The following is an 18,677-nucleotide window of genomic DNA, read 5'->3' on the forward strand; positions in this document are numbered from 1 at the left end:
CCGTTTAGTTCACCTCACACCATGTAAATGGGCTCTTGACATTTTATATTAAAACAAAATTAGATTACACGGCTTGCAATCAAGATAGTGATTAGGCAGTCAGACAGATCTTTAGCGACTTCTCTCTCAAGCCCCCAGATATTTTCAAGCCTGCAGGAACCTCTACCTGGTAAGATTTGTAGCGGAAGCACTCCAGCTAATGGGAGAGATCCCCAGCACCATTCTGTCAGAACAGTCATGATGAATCTATTACAGAGAGCAGAGAGTCAGTGCAATACCTGAGATGGGGAGCTGGATAGCTGTATAATTAGTATGAAGTGCTTACACTACAGGGGATTTTCAACCCAAAGCTTGATTTTAAACAAAGCTGTGATTACAGTATAAAAAAAAAATGGACAGAAAATAAGACAGTTATAGCTTTTCAAAAGGAACCCAGACAGCACATGGTGACCCAGAACCACCTGGAAGGTATAACGGGCTAAAAGACTTCTATCAAAAAGCAAAGCCAAATGTAATTTTGCCTTCTTAAAGTGGACCTGAACTCTTGCACATGACAGAAGGAAAGCAGACAAATGCACCCTGTACGTATTTAGATGGTTTAGCCTGTCTAATTCCCCTCATTCGTGACTAATCACATTATTTGATCCCTCAGCTGTATCAGCTGACTGCCACAGCTGAGCTCTAATTGGTAAACACAGGATGTTAATATGGATGCAATCTGTTTTTAAGTAGCGCTGTTCCTTTCCTCGCCATTTACAAATGTAAGTAACTGGTCAGCTGCTCCCATTTAATAGCATTGCTTATTGAGGTTAATGCAGAGCTTCTGTTTGGTTTCAAGGTGCGTTTGTAGTTTCTTGGGGGGCTCAGCGCACCCGATTGGTGGCCTAGTGATGCGCTGATCCACCTTTGCGCAACAGGATGTTAATATGTCTGCTTCCATGAAAGCACGAAGTAGATACACTGCAGATTAATTGCAGGAGTTCTGTGGGCTGCAACAAAAATGTTTATGTCAAGCGTAGCTACAATCACCCAAGACTGAGATAACGTCCTACAAACGTTCCATTTTTATTTGAGATATCTATATCTATATATAGATACATCTGCACCCTTTGTGCGATTCCATCAGTTTCAGTGTAAGCAACTGACCTCAAGCAGTGGTATTTAACATTCGTGTGGACAGATTGGCACTGTCCCTCGATTATATCTGTTCATTCAGCTGCAGTACATTTCTTAGTTACATGTGTGTGAAATAGCCACACCCCTTCCTAGGCACACACATACGGGAAGGTGAGGGATCTGCAAGGTCCCGAGCACACTTGTGGGATACTAGCACCCCCTTGACCAATGTGGAGATATAGCTATATATATTCTGTTGCAAATCGTGTCAACAGCTAGTTTTTGTACTATATAGGGAGGTCCATTGGACCCAGTGTTGCACTACCTGTACCCTGGTACATTATTCAGAAGCTTTTATATATTTGTCATCTTTATTTGACAACAACACAAAACTGAGCATCTGAACAGAAATGTTATCAGATCTCTATAGGCTTCTGCTGAAGGCAGAGAAGCACCCAGTCCAGCCACCAGACCTTAGCTGAAATCTGTTATGTCATTTTGGAATTTACAGTGGAGGTCCACTTTAAAGCCAATAGGCATGTGTACAGTGGCCCCCCAACCACGGCTCCACGACCACAACCCATTCCTTCCCGCCCTCATCTGTGAGGTATAATCCATGGAATGCAGGCTATATGGATATATACTTAATCCATTAACTGTATAGGCTAAAACTGAAAGTCTGCATTGTGATAGAGTAGAGGGTTTCACTTTTTAAATTGTGGTCTGTGTTCCCACTGAGGTAACCCTCGTATGGTTTTCAAGTGATTGGGGTCACCTGAAAAGCAGAAGAGGGGGGATATTTTTAACCATAATAGGGGAACCAGCCCTTTTATAACTGGCTAGAGTTCTACTTTAAATTTCAGAGATTGGGGAACTTCAGTCCGAGGCTGCACAGCCCTGTATACAACCAAGAACGCAGGATATATTTGTAAGCAGATCCAGAATACATCAGCCCCATGTTCAATTCAAGCCTAATGCTAGGTACACAATGTAATTCCCCATCAAATGGACAGGTTGAATCAATTTCCGACATCTAGAATCTGCTCCTGATCAGGATTGTTTTGTGCAGTACTGATCTAAAAATAGATTCTGTTATCAACTGGGGGCAAATCGGACATGTTGGAAATTGATTCGACCTATCTGAAGGGAAATTACATTGTGTGTACCAGACAATGATGCAAGTCAAATTTCTCAAAATGGCTGCCACCATACTTTAGAAAACGCATTAATTTCAAACTGGTGGTCGGTCAAAGGGTTTCTATAGCCAAAATGCCAATAATATAAAAAAAAAAGTGTGTAAAGTGTTGCAGTCTCATGCTAAACAAAAAGGGTCTCATCCATTTTTTATTAGAGTTGCATTTTGACCTGACTTGTTTACAGTATGACACAATGTTGCTTTTAGTATGTTAAACTGCAAGTTTATGGTTATTGTAATAACCAGGGTCATAAAAACAGTTTGCAGACACTTCTGTTTGTCTAGGAGTGTCATAACAGAACACAAGGACTATAGTATAGCCGAGTCACCTATGCTCATATGTGCAGTACAAGCTAAACTGGGATTACCGATAAACGAGAGGTCTCAGCAACAGATCAAGCCAATTTATAAACATGACCTACATCATATAGAAGTAAAAACTAAACAATTTGAGGACACAGGCAAATTACAATTTTGAAACTAATCAAGTCCTCTCCCCACCAGTTTTTGTCCCTTCCAGCCATTTTCTTGGTGTCTTATTTGAGCAAAACATAGGCCTGCATCAGAATACTTACTCCTATTAAAGGACACCTGAAGTGAGAGGTATTTAGAGGCTGCCATATTGATTTCCTTCCACTTCAGCCTACAGCGTCGAAAATCTTAAGCATCCGAGCAATGTTCACCTCCCATTCGCCAATAACTTTATCGTTACTTATCACAATTAATTGATCTATAGCTTGTTTTTTCCGCCACTAATTAGGCTTTCTTTGGGTAGTACATTTTGCTAAGAGCCACTTTACTGTAAATGCATTTTAACAGGAAGATTTAGGGCTCGTTTCCACTATCGCGAATCTGCATGCGTCCAACGCATGCAGATTCGCACATGGTATGCAAGTGGGTGGGCCTGTTTCCACTGTAGCGTTGGTGATGTGCGTTTTTTTCAGCGGTAAAAAAACGCACAAAAGAGCCAACGAATTCGCCTGCGAGTGGAATGCATGCGAATCGCCGCTAATGTATTGAATAGGAAATTCGCATGCGGCTATGGTATGCGAATTTGCATAGGTACCAATGTAATTCAAACAGGCAGTGACATGGTTAAATTCGCATATACCCTCACCTATGCGAATTCGCATGCGAATTCGCGGCAAAAACGCATGGGAAATCGCATCCGCATGCGATTTCATCAGCGGTGGAATCCAGGCGATTCCGCACCGCAATAGTGGAAACAAGCCCTCAGATAGAAATGGAAAAAAATTATTATTCCTCAGTTTTTGGCCATTATAGTTTAAAATTAATACATGCTACAGTAATTAAAACCCATGCATATTATGTGCCCATTTGTCCCGCTTATTACACCGTTTAAATTACGTCCCTATCACATATTATGGCGCCGATATTTTATTTAGAAATAAAGGTGCATTTTTTCAATTTGCGTCCATCACTATTTATAAGCTTATAATTTTAAAAAAATTAATAAGATACTCTCTTGACATGTATATTTAAAAAGTTCAGACCCTTAGGTAACTATTTATGTAGTTTTTTTTTTTTAATTGTAATTTTTTTTTATTTTTTTTTTTAAATACAAAAATGTATTTGGGTAATTTTAGTTTGGGAGGTAAATAGCTAATTTTAGATGTAATATAATGGATTTTTTTATTTAATTTATGTATGTGGGTGCAGTTTACCATTTGGCCACATTCAAAAAATTCCTAGATGCGAACGATCTCGCATCTAGGTACTATAAGAAGAAGGTGATGTTTCCTGGGGGCAGAAATACCACGCTCTCTGATGAGAAAGCGTCGGCATTTCTGCCGGAGACTTAGATCGGTGAATGGGAATTATATTCCCATTCACTGATCGGGGGGCAGCGGGAGGCAGCGAGAGCGCGCGCCCCACACAGCTGCAGCAGCAGTGCCCATCTGGACGGATATATCCGTCCAGATAGGGCGAAGTGGTTAAGCAATACCAGTGACCTGGCATCTTGCTGATCTGTTTTGGCTGCAGTAGTGGCTGAAACAAGCATGTGGCTTATCCAGTCAGACTTCAGTCAGCAACACCTGACTGACATTCTTGTTCAGGGTCTATGGCTAAAAGTGGCCATATCTACCGATTTTGCCACCGATCGACCATTCATTTCAATAATTGTCAAATAAAAATCCGTGCTACAACAAGCATGCCCAATTGATGATTCAACAGATTTCAGGCTGGAATTGGTCAAATGTATAAATTGGACATGCTGGGATATTTCGGGCCGATGCGGTCGAGCATGTTCATGACAGTAAACAGCGTGCAATATTGGGACGAGCGATGGAACCCACAGCCGCTGCCCCCCAATGCATTAAAATATTTTAGCTGCCCACTGCCGCTAGTGACAACTGGCAGATGAGTTTGTGTGACATCACACAGGCCCCATGTGCCAGTAGCCACATGGGGTACCAATGTAGAAGCTGCATGGGTACCTTTGTGACTAGCGGCAGGCGACAGCGGACAGAAAGTATTTTAATGCACAGGGACACATGCATATGAGAGAAATCGCCGCCGGGAGACTTGGGCGCAGGATACAGCCGATATACGCTTATCCTGCTGCTGCGCAAGTCCCAGCGGCATTAATTACTATTCCTCCTCCAGGTCGACGTGGATGGTGGGGAATGATGTAATTAAGCTTCCAGCTATCGCTGGCGCCTGATTACAGTGTTTTAAAAATAACTTCAGCTCCGTCTGACAGCGCCAAAGTTACTCCCCATGCACCACTATAGCCATAATTCCTATTATGGTGGCGCCCAAATCTCTTGCGCTTTAATTGACATGCGAGGAACACTACATTTGGGGGGTGGAGACGGCGGCACAAGGCCGATTCCCAAAACGTGTGTGTGTGGTGTGTGTGGTGTGGTGTGTGTGTGTGTTTTCTGCCGATACATTGCTAGATGTATGCAACGCAAAGCTTATACTTGCTAAATATACTAGACATTGACGGAACATATATCCGCAGAAGATGAAATGACTAAAGCTGTAAAAACCATTTGTTTGCATAAAGAAGGAAAAGAGCGCCGGCACTGCTGTCATACACTTTAATCCCAACTTATAAAATCGTAGACAAATACAAAAGATTGTCCATGCAAACAATTGACAACACATACCATAGGTGCCTGTGGGTGCAAAGCCTGACGGCCGTTTCGCGCGTTTGCGCTTCTACGGAGGCTGCCTCCGTAGAAGCGCAAACGCGCGAAACGGCCGTCAGGCTTTGCACCCTCCGCACCACCCACAGGCACCTATGGTATGTGTTGTCAATTGTTTGCATGGACAATCTTTTGTATTTGTCTACGATTTTATAAGTTGGGATTAAAGTGTATGACAGCAGTGCCGGCGCTCTTTTCCTTCTTTATGCATACAGATGTCACTTTTCGCCTGAGCACGCTGAGGATCTACAACGCACACACATCTTTACATAGGACTGTGTTGTCTCTCCCTCTCTCTTCCCTCCCTGGATGGGACGACGGCTCCTGCACTGCCAGCATTCCTTTGTCCTGTTTCTACTTATGAAAAACCATTTGTTTCAGCTGAAAATCTAGACCATGTACAGGCGTTACCAAATGTTGGGAAAGCCAGTAGAGACATCCTGGTACTGTCCGAGTGGTAGTTTCATTGAGGCAGCAAATTTATACAAGATGCCATGTAGTATATGCATACATAGCGTGATGCAGAGGTTGAGTAACTCGGGTGGGAGCCAAGGTAATATTCAGATGGGCAGAAACCAAATGTTGTTGGCCTCTTTTCCTAGTATTAGCAAAGGCGGATAATCCTTGGTAAATACTACAGATATGCTGCAGCAAGGCTCCTCCTCTCCAAACAGAATGGGCTGTCTGGAGATAGCCGAGAAGCAAGTCTTTACAATGATCATTTCTAAACGTGCACCAGAAACGATTAGGAACAATTGTTTCTGGCCAATATCATCCTATGTGGGTAGGCAGCTTAACTGTTCTCACATTTCTCAGAAGAGATTTACTGGCAGGTGTTTAGAAAAATAGTTCTGAAAATAGAAAAATGAAACAGGCAAATGAACGAGTCACATCCTGCAGTAAATTCAATTACTGAAAGCAGAATAAGCTGCAAAACACTTGATTCTACAACAGAGCCTAAAAATACAGGTGGCAAACTAAGGTAGATTGTTTTACACAACTAAAGAAATAAAATCACCCGTGTGCGATGGCCCTCATGGAAGATTAAATTTCCTGCCTTTAGTATAACATATGAATGACAGGGCAGTGATTCAGGGAGGATTGTCTACACAGCTCTGGAGCATGTATGGATTAGCGGTTACGTCTATGAAGGCCTACACATAGTTTATGTCCAATTACCCAGATGCAAAGTATGGTATACGCCCTAGTGTTTGGCATTAGAAACAAGTGCCGAATACCATGCACATCTCAGAGTCGCATGCAACAGCTATCGCAAAAACGCAGATCTGTTATAAAAGAGCGTCACTCACAGAAGAGAAAGGCCTCTTTCAGACAGGAGGCTGAACTGCGCACTTGCCCAAGAATTCCGTCTACCACCAGCCAGTGCAAGTCAGGCACAAATGCAGCCAGACTGCAGCGGCAGTAACACCACGAAAGTCAAGCACTGACAAGGGGTGGTGTTAGAGCGGCAGGGGACTGCGACATGTCAAGCCTGAGTACAGCTGTGCTCAGATCTACCTCCATGAGGGGCCTGTCTAGCTCAGGTACAGGAGAGCAGCTGACAGACATGGTTTGCGAGCACCCAGAATGAAACTAGCAATGGCAGTATCCATAATTCTGCCCATCAAGAAAAGCTATAGTATAGTTCACGCGAATGACAAACTGTATTTCCAGGCAAACTACTAAACCATTATGAAGCAGGCTATGCACAGATTTCAACCCGAGGTTCCAAACAGATCAATTATTTTCTGAAAGGAATGTATTCAGAAACGCATACTAGATTTTTAAAATGATTCCAACAGGCAATCTATTGAAAATTGATCGAACCGGAGCATTGCACCATGCAATGCAGGGCAACTATATGGGCCATCGATCTTCTGCCACACCCCAATCAACCTAAATGTTAAATATTGTCCAATGAATAATTTCAATCAATTTTTGGTCATTCCATTGATTGGCTATTTAAGGAAATGTATTTCCATTCGATTTCATCTAAGTGAACAAATATGCAGGAAATTTAAGAATCAATGTCTATATGGGCACCTTTACTAAAGAGCACAGAAGGAAAAAAGAAAAAAAAAGTCAGACAAGGGTACGTACACGCCTAGTTTTGATTGGCCAATTTTACAACTTCCATGTAGTAGGAGAGTCATCCTACACAATCCACGGAAGTGGTAAAATTGGCCAAACAAAATTGGATGTGTGTATGCACACTAAGGGTAGCCGTACACAAGTTCTGATCAAAATGTATGTCAATCAGGGTGAAATCACCCCACACGCCGGCTGTACAAAGTACCGTACATTAACTCCCAGCCCACACAATTGTATGGCTATGATGATCATATCTGTGTGTGATGCAGAGCTACGAACTTGGTGATATGGGCAGTGAGTTTGCATGCAGTATTATTGCGCAACGCACATAGTGAGTGGACCCTACTGCTATAAAGCAATTTACACTGTGTTCACTTGAGACTTCCTAGAGAATGACAAGGTATGTTTTAATGCGACTGAACATGTGACATGAAAGCAAAATGTAAATGTCTCTAAACAGCATCAGGCCTCAACTGTGCTTCAGTAGATCTGATCAGAGAAATGGAAATAATCCCAGCTTGCACGCAGCATGGAAATGGACCAATCAAATCAAGCCGGATCCTCCTTTCATTGGCTCAAATCCAAGTTGCATGCAAGCGGGATTTGCAAATCATTGACCATTTATAACCCTGAGAAGGGCGCACAGTTCCCCTGCAGTACATACACTATGCGCTTCTTTTTGCATGTATAAAATAGATTGAAGATCTCGATTTTGATGAAAATATATCAAAACTAGGACAATAAAATAATAGCATAGAGATTCTCTCTCAACCGAAAATGAACCAGAGAAGGCCTTTTGTGAATCAAGCACTGGCAAAATCCAGAACCATAGATGGGAGTGGACTTATTGAAACCGGTATTGGTCAATAAGATAGTAAACTATTGGTAGAAATTTCCGATACCCTAAACCTAACTATTTCTACACTACCCCTCCCTCCACTTATGCCTAACCCTACCCCCCACCCTGCCTGCCTAACCCTAAACCCTCCCCCAATGCAATATCTACCAATATCAGTGGCGCCTTCACCACCAGACACCTTCTGCCACTTCATTCTGATATGCATCGGGTGCACCTAAATTGCCCCTGGGTGCTTTTATAACCGCAGTCTGTGGCATCCATTTTACTTGCTACATTTAAACTGGGCACGATTTCTTCTTACCACTAGGTTGTCAAACTACTACTACATCAAGGCTCTCAGACTTATCTGGTCATATAACTTCTATAAATGGTATTTCCAAATTCTCCAGACACATCCAGTCATTTATCACAAGTGCCCAATCTTACTTTTTCCAACATGTTTTTTTGAGAGAAAAAAAAACGAATAAAAAAAAAAAATCACTAACAAACAAAAAGGGTGGTTTACAACTGCAGTCAGCAAAAAAAATGTCAAGGTCTGCGGTCATCAGAAAGTGATATACGCTATCTCAGCTCCGAGATGAGCCTGGAAAAGCAAACACTCCAAACTTTCTGCTTCTGTTGCCTCTTCAGGGCATGACCCATAGCAGCGCTCTGCTCTCTATCGCCCCTAGAGTTAAAATGTGGCACAGCAGGTTGCATAAGCGTGAATCAGAGCTTCTGAACGCAAGAGAAGCAAACAGGATTTGTGCTGAGGAGGGTGCAGCATATGGGAGAAAAGTATGGACTGAAGTGTGAGAGGACGTTGAATAAAAGCAAAGATAGGAAATGAGGTGGAAAGTCAAGTAAGCTAATATATTAATAAGAATAGAAGGATTCTGCTACATATTGATGGGGATCCTGGCATGAAAAAGGCAGAAGACTGACATAATGAAAGATAAGGGAAAAAACAGGCTCAGTGGAATGGCAAACACACAAATAGAACAGAGAGCATCAAATAATAAAAAAAAAAACAGACCAGTCCTTACCGTTAGGATGATGAGAGCAAATGTCATCTTTTCTCCTGTAAGCTCTTCTCATTGGGGTGTGGTCACAGCCCCTCCCCAGTCCAGGCAATCCACCTGCAAGATCTCCCTGTAATCTGCAGCCTATGGAGAAGATAGGACTGGTCTGCTGCAGGCAGCCAGGCATCAAGCACACCGACTATGCCACACCCACCACTCTCCAGCCAAGGCCTACTGCAAGTCTGAGGGCACAACTTCCATCAAAGCCACCACTGACCATACAACAACTGCACTATATGCATAGAGGAAAACCAGCATAGATAAAAACCAGCTCTCGTCACCATTCCATTATATCTATGACAATACCCCTCCCAAAATGGTCCCCATTTGTAAACCATTACCCAGTACAGCCCATCCCCCCCTTCCCAGCCAATCTTACAGATCCAATCCCCCAGCAATGATCCTTTTCACCTACACCACTAGCCTGTGCATTGAACTCACCAGAACACCACCCAGTGGGTGCATCTCACCCATCACCAGTTCACAACTACTACACCCATCAGATTCCTACCTTCAGACTTACCTACAGCCTAGCCCAGATCGTCATCTGTTACATTGAGATAGGAGAGCCCTTTCTCAGTGCAGCTTCCAGCAAGTGTCCCTGATCATACAGATCCCTCCACACCCAGCTCTCTTCCTCAGAGCTCAGTCTTGTACCTTGTCCTTCAGCCATTCTGAATCCTCTGTCCTCTATACCCTCCCCACCCATCTGAGAACTCTGCCACCCCCAACCCTGGCTGCCCACCTGAGAGCTCTGCTACCCCCATCCCTGGCTGCCCACCTAGCTGAGAGCTCTGCTCCCCCATCCCTGGCTGACCACCCATCTGAGGTCTCTGCTCCCCCACCCCTGGATGCCCACCTATCAGAGCTCTCCTGCCCCCATCCCTGGTTGCCCACCCATCCGAGGGCTCTCCTGCCCACATCCCTGGTTGCCCATCCATCCGAGAGCTCTGTTCCCCCCATTACTGGCTGCCCACTCGTCTAAGGAGTACCCCATTACCCCACCCATCCGAGGACTCTGCTACCCCCCAACACCCTGCCCAGCGCAATATGGCCCCCTGGCTTCTCTTCTGTCACCATGCAATGTTAGCCCCAGCCCACGGAGACCCCACTACACACAGCCTATTGCTGGGGTAGACACACCACAGAAGTGCAACCCCAGCCTGCCCATCCTGCATTCGTGTCCCTCACCCGACCAGTAGTGACCCCCACACCACTCCAGTGCCCCACCCCATACATCAGGGCTGCACCCCACCCTGACACTGCGGCACCCTCCACTCACACAGCTCTCCTCAGACACCCACTACTGGCAACTCTCAGCTCACCACACCCTACATAGCCCACTAGCAGCCACCCTGCCCTCAGCGTAGCCAGGACCCCCACTGCAGACATGAGGTGTCACCCTAGAGGCAGCCCCAGTGCACAGCCAGTGCCCGCACACACGGCGCTCCCGTGCCAGTCCAGCCGCCCCGCACTTCTCTCGGTGACCGCTCCCTCCCGCTGACCTGTCCTGTCTCCCCGCAACTCCCAGCAAGCCGGCTCCAAACTCCGATCAGCTGGTAACGTGATGACGCAAACCGACTCCTGCCAGCCGCACCCAATCAGCGCCAGCTCGACACGCCCTTCTGAATAATGAATTCACAAAAGTGCTGCGTTTAGACACGCCCACGAGTCAAAGCCCTGCCCTCCGTCACCGCCCCTTTTCTGAATGATTGACGCCGTTCCCCGTACAAGTGACGTGTCAGCTGCTCGGAAGCCCCCGCCCCCATAGAAGCTATCGACATTGATTCGTCGTAATGGCTAGTCTAGGGATTAGCAATTAGCCTATGTGTGATGATCAGGCGAGGGCGGGGTCTCCCAGTGTTGCATGATGGGACACGTAGTACAGGCAGGGTGACTCCCAGCGCTCCTGTGAGTTGGCATTTTTAAAGCTGGGGCTGTACAGCTGTGGCATGTGGAGAGAAGAACGCTGCCTGCTTACGTCATGCAGGGCGTGGCTACTGTGATCACTGCTGGCACATCAACTAGGCATCTAGGGTGATCCAAAAGTGCATTGCTGGGTGGGAATAGTAATATAATAGAATGTGCATCGCTGATTGGCATCTCTTTTGAAGTTTTTCTAAACCCACTTTTCTTGTAAAGTCATAATTTTCAATTTAATATATTGCTAATCATAACAACAGTGAAGGTGAAGCTTATTGTGATGTCACCACAGCTGGTGAAATAAGAATGAAGGCTAACTGCTTGGAATTCTGCTTGCTGAGATATCTAGATGTAATTTATATAAAGAGTGGATTGACCTATATAATAATATGGCCAATAACCCACTGCAATATTTATTTTTCTTTATATATAAATATGTAATGGTACTGGATGTCCTGTACTACATAAACATGTATGTATTTTTCTGTCGTGAGAAGACTGACATTAAGGATCCATGATACAATGGACACGCACCAATCAGTGACATGCCTGTATGCTCCATTGTTTGCCATATTTACCATTGGGGACTTCAGCATCATATGACACCAATTCTGAACTGACTACACTTCTTCTCCCTGTACCAGATCTAGTTTAGGGCTTACTGGACCTTGCCCCTTGCTTGGGTCACAATGCTTTCCCATAGGGAAGAATGTAAGGGAGCTTTTGTGGAAGACTATCTGGACCTTGTAGGGTACATTGCAATTATCCCAGCAGCCCTATGCTGATCCTCCACTGCTACATCCCAGACACACATGCACACCACCTTTGCCTTTGTCCGACACCACTGCTAATGGACAGTAAGGGAGTAAGGACTCCTGTGTGAGGTCCCGGGAACCTCAAGGGGATTTACTGAGTTTCTATGGGAGATGTTTGGTGTCATAGGGTTAGGTAGGGGCTGGACTTGAGGGAGGAAAAAATATAGATTTCTGTGGATCGGCTTTTTAATCAAAACTTCTTAATGTTTGTAAACTCATAATGGTTTGTACAATTTCAGGCCTACTTCATAGATTCTAACACCGTCTCTGTCCACCTCTCTGCCTGATATAAAAATATAACAATAACTCTCCAACCTTTAATATTTTCAAATGTGCCCTTAACCACTTCCGGATTCTCGGAGCGTATATACACGCCCCTGAATCCTGAAGTGTATACCATGGAAACGGCCGCTCGTATGAGCGGCCGTTCCATGTCAGCTCACGGAGGGTGTCTCCGTGAACACCCTGCGAGCCGATCGGCGGCTCGCAGGGTAAATGTAAACACACGGGGAAGACCTTCCCCGGTGTTTACATGTATACGGCGCTGCTGCGCAGCAGCGCCGTAGAGGAGATCGGTGATCCCCGGCCTCTGATTGGCCGGGGATCACCGGCATCTGATAGGCTAAAGCCTATCCCATCAGGCGCAGTACGGAAATCCGTCCTGCGCCGCTCACAGGGGGAGGGAGAGGGAGGGAAGGGGAAGGAGGCCAGGAAGCGCTGCGGAGGGGGGCTTTGAAGAGCCCCCCCCCCCCGCAAGCGCAAGCAGCCGGCGGCGATCAGACCCCCCCAGCAGGACATCCCCCTAGTGGGGAAAAAAGGGGGGAAGTCTGATCGGCCTGGCTGCTAGCTGATCGGTGCTGCGGGCTGGAGAGCCCACGCAGCACCGATCAGCACAAAATAGCGTGGTAGGGAAGTGGTTAAAACTCACTTTTTCCGTCAAGCATCTACTTTACCTTAGGCCACTTCCCCTTTGACCTCTGTCCAAATTGTACTCCTAGTAGATAACCTAAAACACGCTGCCTCTAGTTATGGTTATTGTATACTACCATACTACTCCAACTCGTATTCCTCCCTAGAGAGTAGCCAAGCAGCTCAGGGTGACCCAAACTACTAGGAATGTATAGGAGGATAAAAGGAACCAAAAGCCCTCCTACTAAAAAAGCAAAGCTTGGTGTAATTGCCTTCTTAAGACAAAAGGAAATTTGCAATAATTCAGTTATAAGTGAACATTTGTGGTTACCCACAATGCACTACTACTAAATATGCAAATTATCCCTTTTCACCCTTGTTAGGCAAAGCAAACATCCAGAACCGCTGGTGTATAGCAAGCCTATAGCTTTAAGTTTTACACAGCCATATCAAACCCACATGTAGACAGCCTGTTTCGGACTTTTGGTCCTCATCAGTACATGGCAGGGATTGATAAGGCTGTATGAAATAGGGCTTGGACCAGTACAACAGAGTAACCGAGCAGCTCAGGGTGACCCAAACTACTAGGAATGTATAGGGGGATAAAAGAAACCAAAAAGCCCCCCTACTAAAAAAGCAAAGCTTGGTGTAATTGCCTTCTTAGAATAGAAGGACATTTGCAATAATTCAGTTATAAGTGAATATTTGTGATTATCCATTTGTGGTTATAAATTATTCCTCCCTATTCCTTTAGATTGTAAGCTTGCAAGGGCATGGCTCTTTCACCCTCTGTGTCTTGGAATTTGTTACACATTTTATTCATATTACTTTTGTCACTAACTACCAGTTCTGTGTTTTGTACCGAGTCTGTATTTTGAACCAACTTTGTATTTCGTATATTGGTGTATACCATTATATTGTACCCCATGTTTGTATCTTACTTTGCACATTGCATGGAATATATTGGAGCTTCATAAATCAATAATAATAATAATGTGGCCTGTGCTGTTTATTTGATCACTGTATTAGCTCTTACTGTTGTACATGTTTCTTTACATTGATTTGCCCTTTCCTCATCTGTCTTCCCCATCCTTATGCGGCCACTAGAACACAGTAATGTGCTTCCTTCTTCGCTGATCTGCTGTCCAGCAACTGAAGATGCAAGTGAATATCCTCAGTGATTGGACAATGGGTTGAGAAAGGCAAGGAACACTGAGATGCTTTCCTGCTCACCACAGGTGTAAAGTGAGGATCTCTGAGTTACCTTAACCTTTCTGTCATTTTCAACCAGCCTGGCCATTCTTCAAATGATTGAGATTGCATTTTATTCTCAATTCCAGAATTCCATTGTTTGATGTAAATGTTAGCAACATTTCTTGAATGGTAACTGTATGACTATGCTTTGCCCCATAGCCACCTCTTTGGATGATTACACAGTCACAAGAATAAGCCGACGTGTTGGTGTCAAACTGGAACCAGATTGATGCTCCTTCTCTATCTTTGGTGCTAAACTTAGCTGATCATAATCTCAAATTGGAGTACTTGATAAAGTCCCGAAACAACCAAAACACATGGCAGCATGATTGGTCTTTTGACTGGTATACCTTATTATCAGTAAGCACTTAATTTAGTGTAATCTCATCCAACACTCTCATTAGAGATCTTACCTCCAGTGCATTTAGTAGTTTACCTGAGATGCCTAGTAGATGAAGTTTAGGACAGTTTACTAAATTTTACCTGTAAACATTCTATTTAGTAGCCAACAAATGCATATAGGCAGGATGAGTATAGATACTCTTTTTAAAGTGGATCCAAGATAAACTTTTACTCATTGCATAATTGTGTTCCTTTCATATAGTTTATAGGGCATTCCTCAAGCCAAATACTTTTTTTGTTTTGTTTTAATACTCTAATTCTCTATAAACTAAACAAGCCTTGCCCACAGCTTCTCCAGAGTGCCCTGGCACTCAGTCCCAGGTAGCAGTGGCTTATGAGAGCTCTGTCTGGGCAGGAGGAGGTTATTAGCCACTGATTTCAGAGGCAGAGGGGAGGAAGGAGCTGATAGCATCTCCAGCCCTCAGCCTGTGACAATGGCCTCAATTCACTAAGCCTAACTCCTGTCTTTAATAACTTTTCTGAGCTGTTTTACAGTTATCACCATGGTGATATAATTGTGATAACTGTAAAACAGCTCTGACGAGTTATTAAAGACAGGAGTAAGGGGTTCTTTCGTGAAAAAAGTAGGCAGTTAAAAAATGTGACAGATGACAGGTTTTGGGCCAGTCCATCTTTTTAAGGGGGATTCTCAGGGTTTTCTTTGTTTTCAACAGCATTTCCTGAACAGCAGTTGCAAAGTCTAACTGACAAAATAGTGTGCAAGTGAGTAGGGAGGCTGGCTGGTATCTTACTATGTTGGCAGTTAAACTGCTGTTCAGGAAATGCTGTTGAATGCTGTTGAAAACAAAGAAAGCCCTGAGAATCCCCCTCATTTCTATGTAATTTAAGGTAACTGCCTGAAGTATCCATTCAGTATATTCACTCAATTTACCCTTGTACTACATAGATTTGGGTACTACATAGATTTGGTAAGATTGGATGAAAAAGATTGGATCATTAGTGGCTACCATAAAAAAGATGGACTGGCCCAAAACCTGTCATCTGTCACATTTTTTAACTGCCTACTTTTTTCGCGAAAGAACCCCTTTAAGCTAAGTGAATTGAGGCCATGTGACAAACAGAACATGGCTGTCCTGATTTTATCACAGCAATAAATAATCATAAACTTTTAAAGCTGTTTGCAGCTAGATTTGATGTGTAAACTATCTAAACTTTAGATAAGATATATAGACAAGTTATTTGTTATAGTTACTTTTTCATCTCGGATCCGCTTTAAACTTAATACTGTAAATGAGTTTCTTGGTGAATTAAGTCAAAAAGAAAAACAAAAAGGACAAAAACAACTTGCTTAACTGTACCTAACAGAGGAAACACATATGTCAGACTTGTTGACGTAAGGACCTTTAGAGGACTGAAACTTCTTCCATGAATGTGTTTGGTTATTAATTGGAGCTAAAAATAGAACTTTTTGTTTGCTATGTGCAATGAGTCACCATCACTAACCAGCAGTACTTTGTGAGCAGTGGCTGGGTGAATGTATTCTCCTCATTGCTTGTTCAAAAATTGCAAGTTCCAGTTTGATCAAGAAAAGAAAACTGCAGTCAAAATATGAACACTGTTTTCCAGGCTCAGATTCACTATCCCAACCCTTTGGCAGTTACTTCTAAACGGTCTATGCCGCTGCTGGGGGCTCTATCTTCCTCTATGTCAGCTTATTGTAGGCAATGTTCCATTCACTCAGGGTCCAGCAGTGTGTTGTGATAGGTACTGTGTCATAAACTAATTATCTACAGCAGGGGTAAGGAACCTTTTTGGCTGAGAGAGCCATATATGCCACATATTTTAAAATGTAATTCCGTAAGAGCCATACAGTATGTTTCAAACTGGGACAGTGTGCATGCGCAGCAGAGGGCTCACGCCCCTGTTGCCATGTTGATGAGTATGCAGTTGATCCACTGGGCAGCGGAAGTGTCAGACACGTCTTCAGCTTTTCTTGGGTTTCAGCAACATCAGCAATTTCCCTCTAGAGCCAGACAAGAGAAATATCGACTCAGGCCTGGTGCACACCAAAAACCGCTAGCAGATCCGCAAAATGCTAGCAGATTTTGAAACGCTTTTTGTTATTTTTCTGTAGCGTTTCAGCTAGCATTTTGCGGTTTTGTGTAGCGGTTTTGGTGTAGTAGATTTCATATATTGTTACAGTAAAGCTGTTACTAAACAGCTTCTGTAACAAAAACACCGGCAAAACCACTCTGAACAGGCGTTTTTCAGAGCGGTTTGCGGTTTTCCTATACTTAACATTGAGGCAGAAACGCATCCGAAATCCAAAAAAAGCCTCACCCCGGGAGGATTCGTTTCTGCAAAACGCCTCCCGCTCTGGTGTGAACCACCCCATTGAGATACATTGACCAAGCGGATCCGCAGCCGCAAGCGGCTGTAGAAACGCTGAAAAAGCTGCTCGGTGTGCACCAGCCCTAACAGCTTGTACAATTAGCTAGCTGACTTGGGGGGTGATTCACTTTGTAGGACGAGATCCACGCACTTTGGCCCAAAAGGCTGCTTGTCAAGTGACAGACCAATCAAAGTGCGGGGTTCTCGTCCTACAAAGTCAGTGGACCTGACAGGGACCAGGGTGGGACAATTGGAGCGGACGTTATTTATTTTTTTTTTTTTGGAGTGCGAGTAAGTTAGTAGTGCATGCTACAGCAGTAGCGTGCCTACTTTAAAAATGTTACTTGCGCTGTCACACTAAGCTGCGCTGTTTGAGCAATGTAGCTTGGTGAATCAACCCCTAACTGTGAGTGAGATGTAGCCATCAAAAGAGCCACATTTGGCTCCCGAGCCATAGGTTCCATACCCCTGATCTATAGTATCTCACAAAAGTAAGTAAAGTCGCATTTTTGTAAATATTTTACTATATCTATACATGGGACCACACTGAAGATATGACACTTTGATGCAATGTAGTCACTACTTTGTAGTCAAAGTAGTCAGTGGACTGCTTGTATAACATTTGCTGTCCCATCAAAATAACTTACCACACAGCCATTAGTGTCTAAACCTTGTTTGGCAACAAAAGTGAGTACACTCCTAAATGAAGAATGTGAACATTCTGCCTAGTTAGACTTTTTCCCTTCCCAGGGTCATGTTACTCATTATGCTACCCATACACTATGTCGAATTCCTGTTGATTTACAGCAGATTTGATCACTGTGATCAAATCTGCTGTGAAATCGATAACGCAAATGTTGACCGATCTATCGATTTAAATCTGAAATCGATCGACTCAATCTGTTAATTGGAAAATTTTGCTAGATTGCGGACGGGTCGGGAGCGTGTCGTTAGCAGCTATTGATTCGGCGATGACCGATGCAGCATAGTGGCTGCAAGACATTACCTGTCTGCCAACGCGAGTCCTTGGTCCGTGCTGACAAGCCGAAGTTCAAACATTAGAGCGCCCTTTACTGTTTGTACTTCCTCTCTTCACAGGAGGAGACAGGAAGTGAAGAGGAGACAGGCCAGCCGGAGAAAGTGTCAGCACGGACCAGGTAATGTATTACGGCTGGCAGGGGGAGCACACGGGGGCAGTAATGGGCAGCCAATAGACCCCTCTGTGATCAGATTCGATCAGGGAGGGATCTATCCGTTGATCAATCTGGTGGCAATCGACCAGTGTATGGCTGCCTTTAGTGTTACAAGGTCTCAGGTGGGAATAGGGAGCAGGTGTGCTTTATTGGGTGTTATCACTCTCATACTGGTCACTGGAAGTTCAACATGGTACCCCATGGCAGAGAACTCTGTGAGGATGTTAAAAAAAAATTGCTGCTCTACATAAAGCTGGACTAGGCTAAAAGAAGATTGCCAGCACCCTGAAAAAGAGCTGCAGCAAGGTGGCCAAGACCATACAGCAGTTTA

The 18,677-nt window shown here is 44.1% G+C and overlaps 1 long non-coding RNA gene across 1 annotated transcript in view; it reads right to left on the minus strand.

Moving 5' to 3' along the window:
• The window catches only part of LOC137544908 (uncharacterized), a 38,076-nt gene extending 27,882 nt beyond the window's left edge, over window positions 1-10,194 (minus strand). The window contains exon 1 of the long non-coding RNA XR_011025936.1: window positions 9,463-10,194. This is a non-coding gene — a long non-coding RNA (uncharacterized lncRNA). The remainder of the gene's footprint in view (window positions 1-9,462) is intronic.
• Window positions 10,195-18,677: the final 8,483 nt, after the last annotated feature.

This window comes from Hyperolius riggenbachi, chromosome 2, assembly GCF_040937935.1.
Source record: "Hyperolius riggenbachi isolate aHypRig1 chromosome 2, aHypRig1.pri, whole genome shotgun sequence".
Taxonomy (NCBI): domain Eukaryota; kingdom Metazoa; phylum Chordata; class Amphibia; order Anura; family Hyperoliidae; genus Hyperolius; species Hyperolius riggenbachi.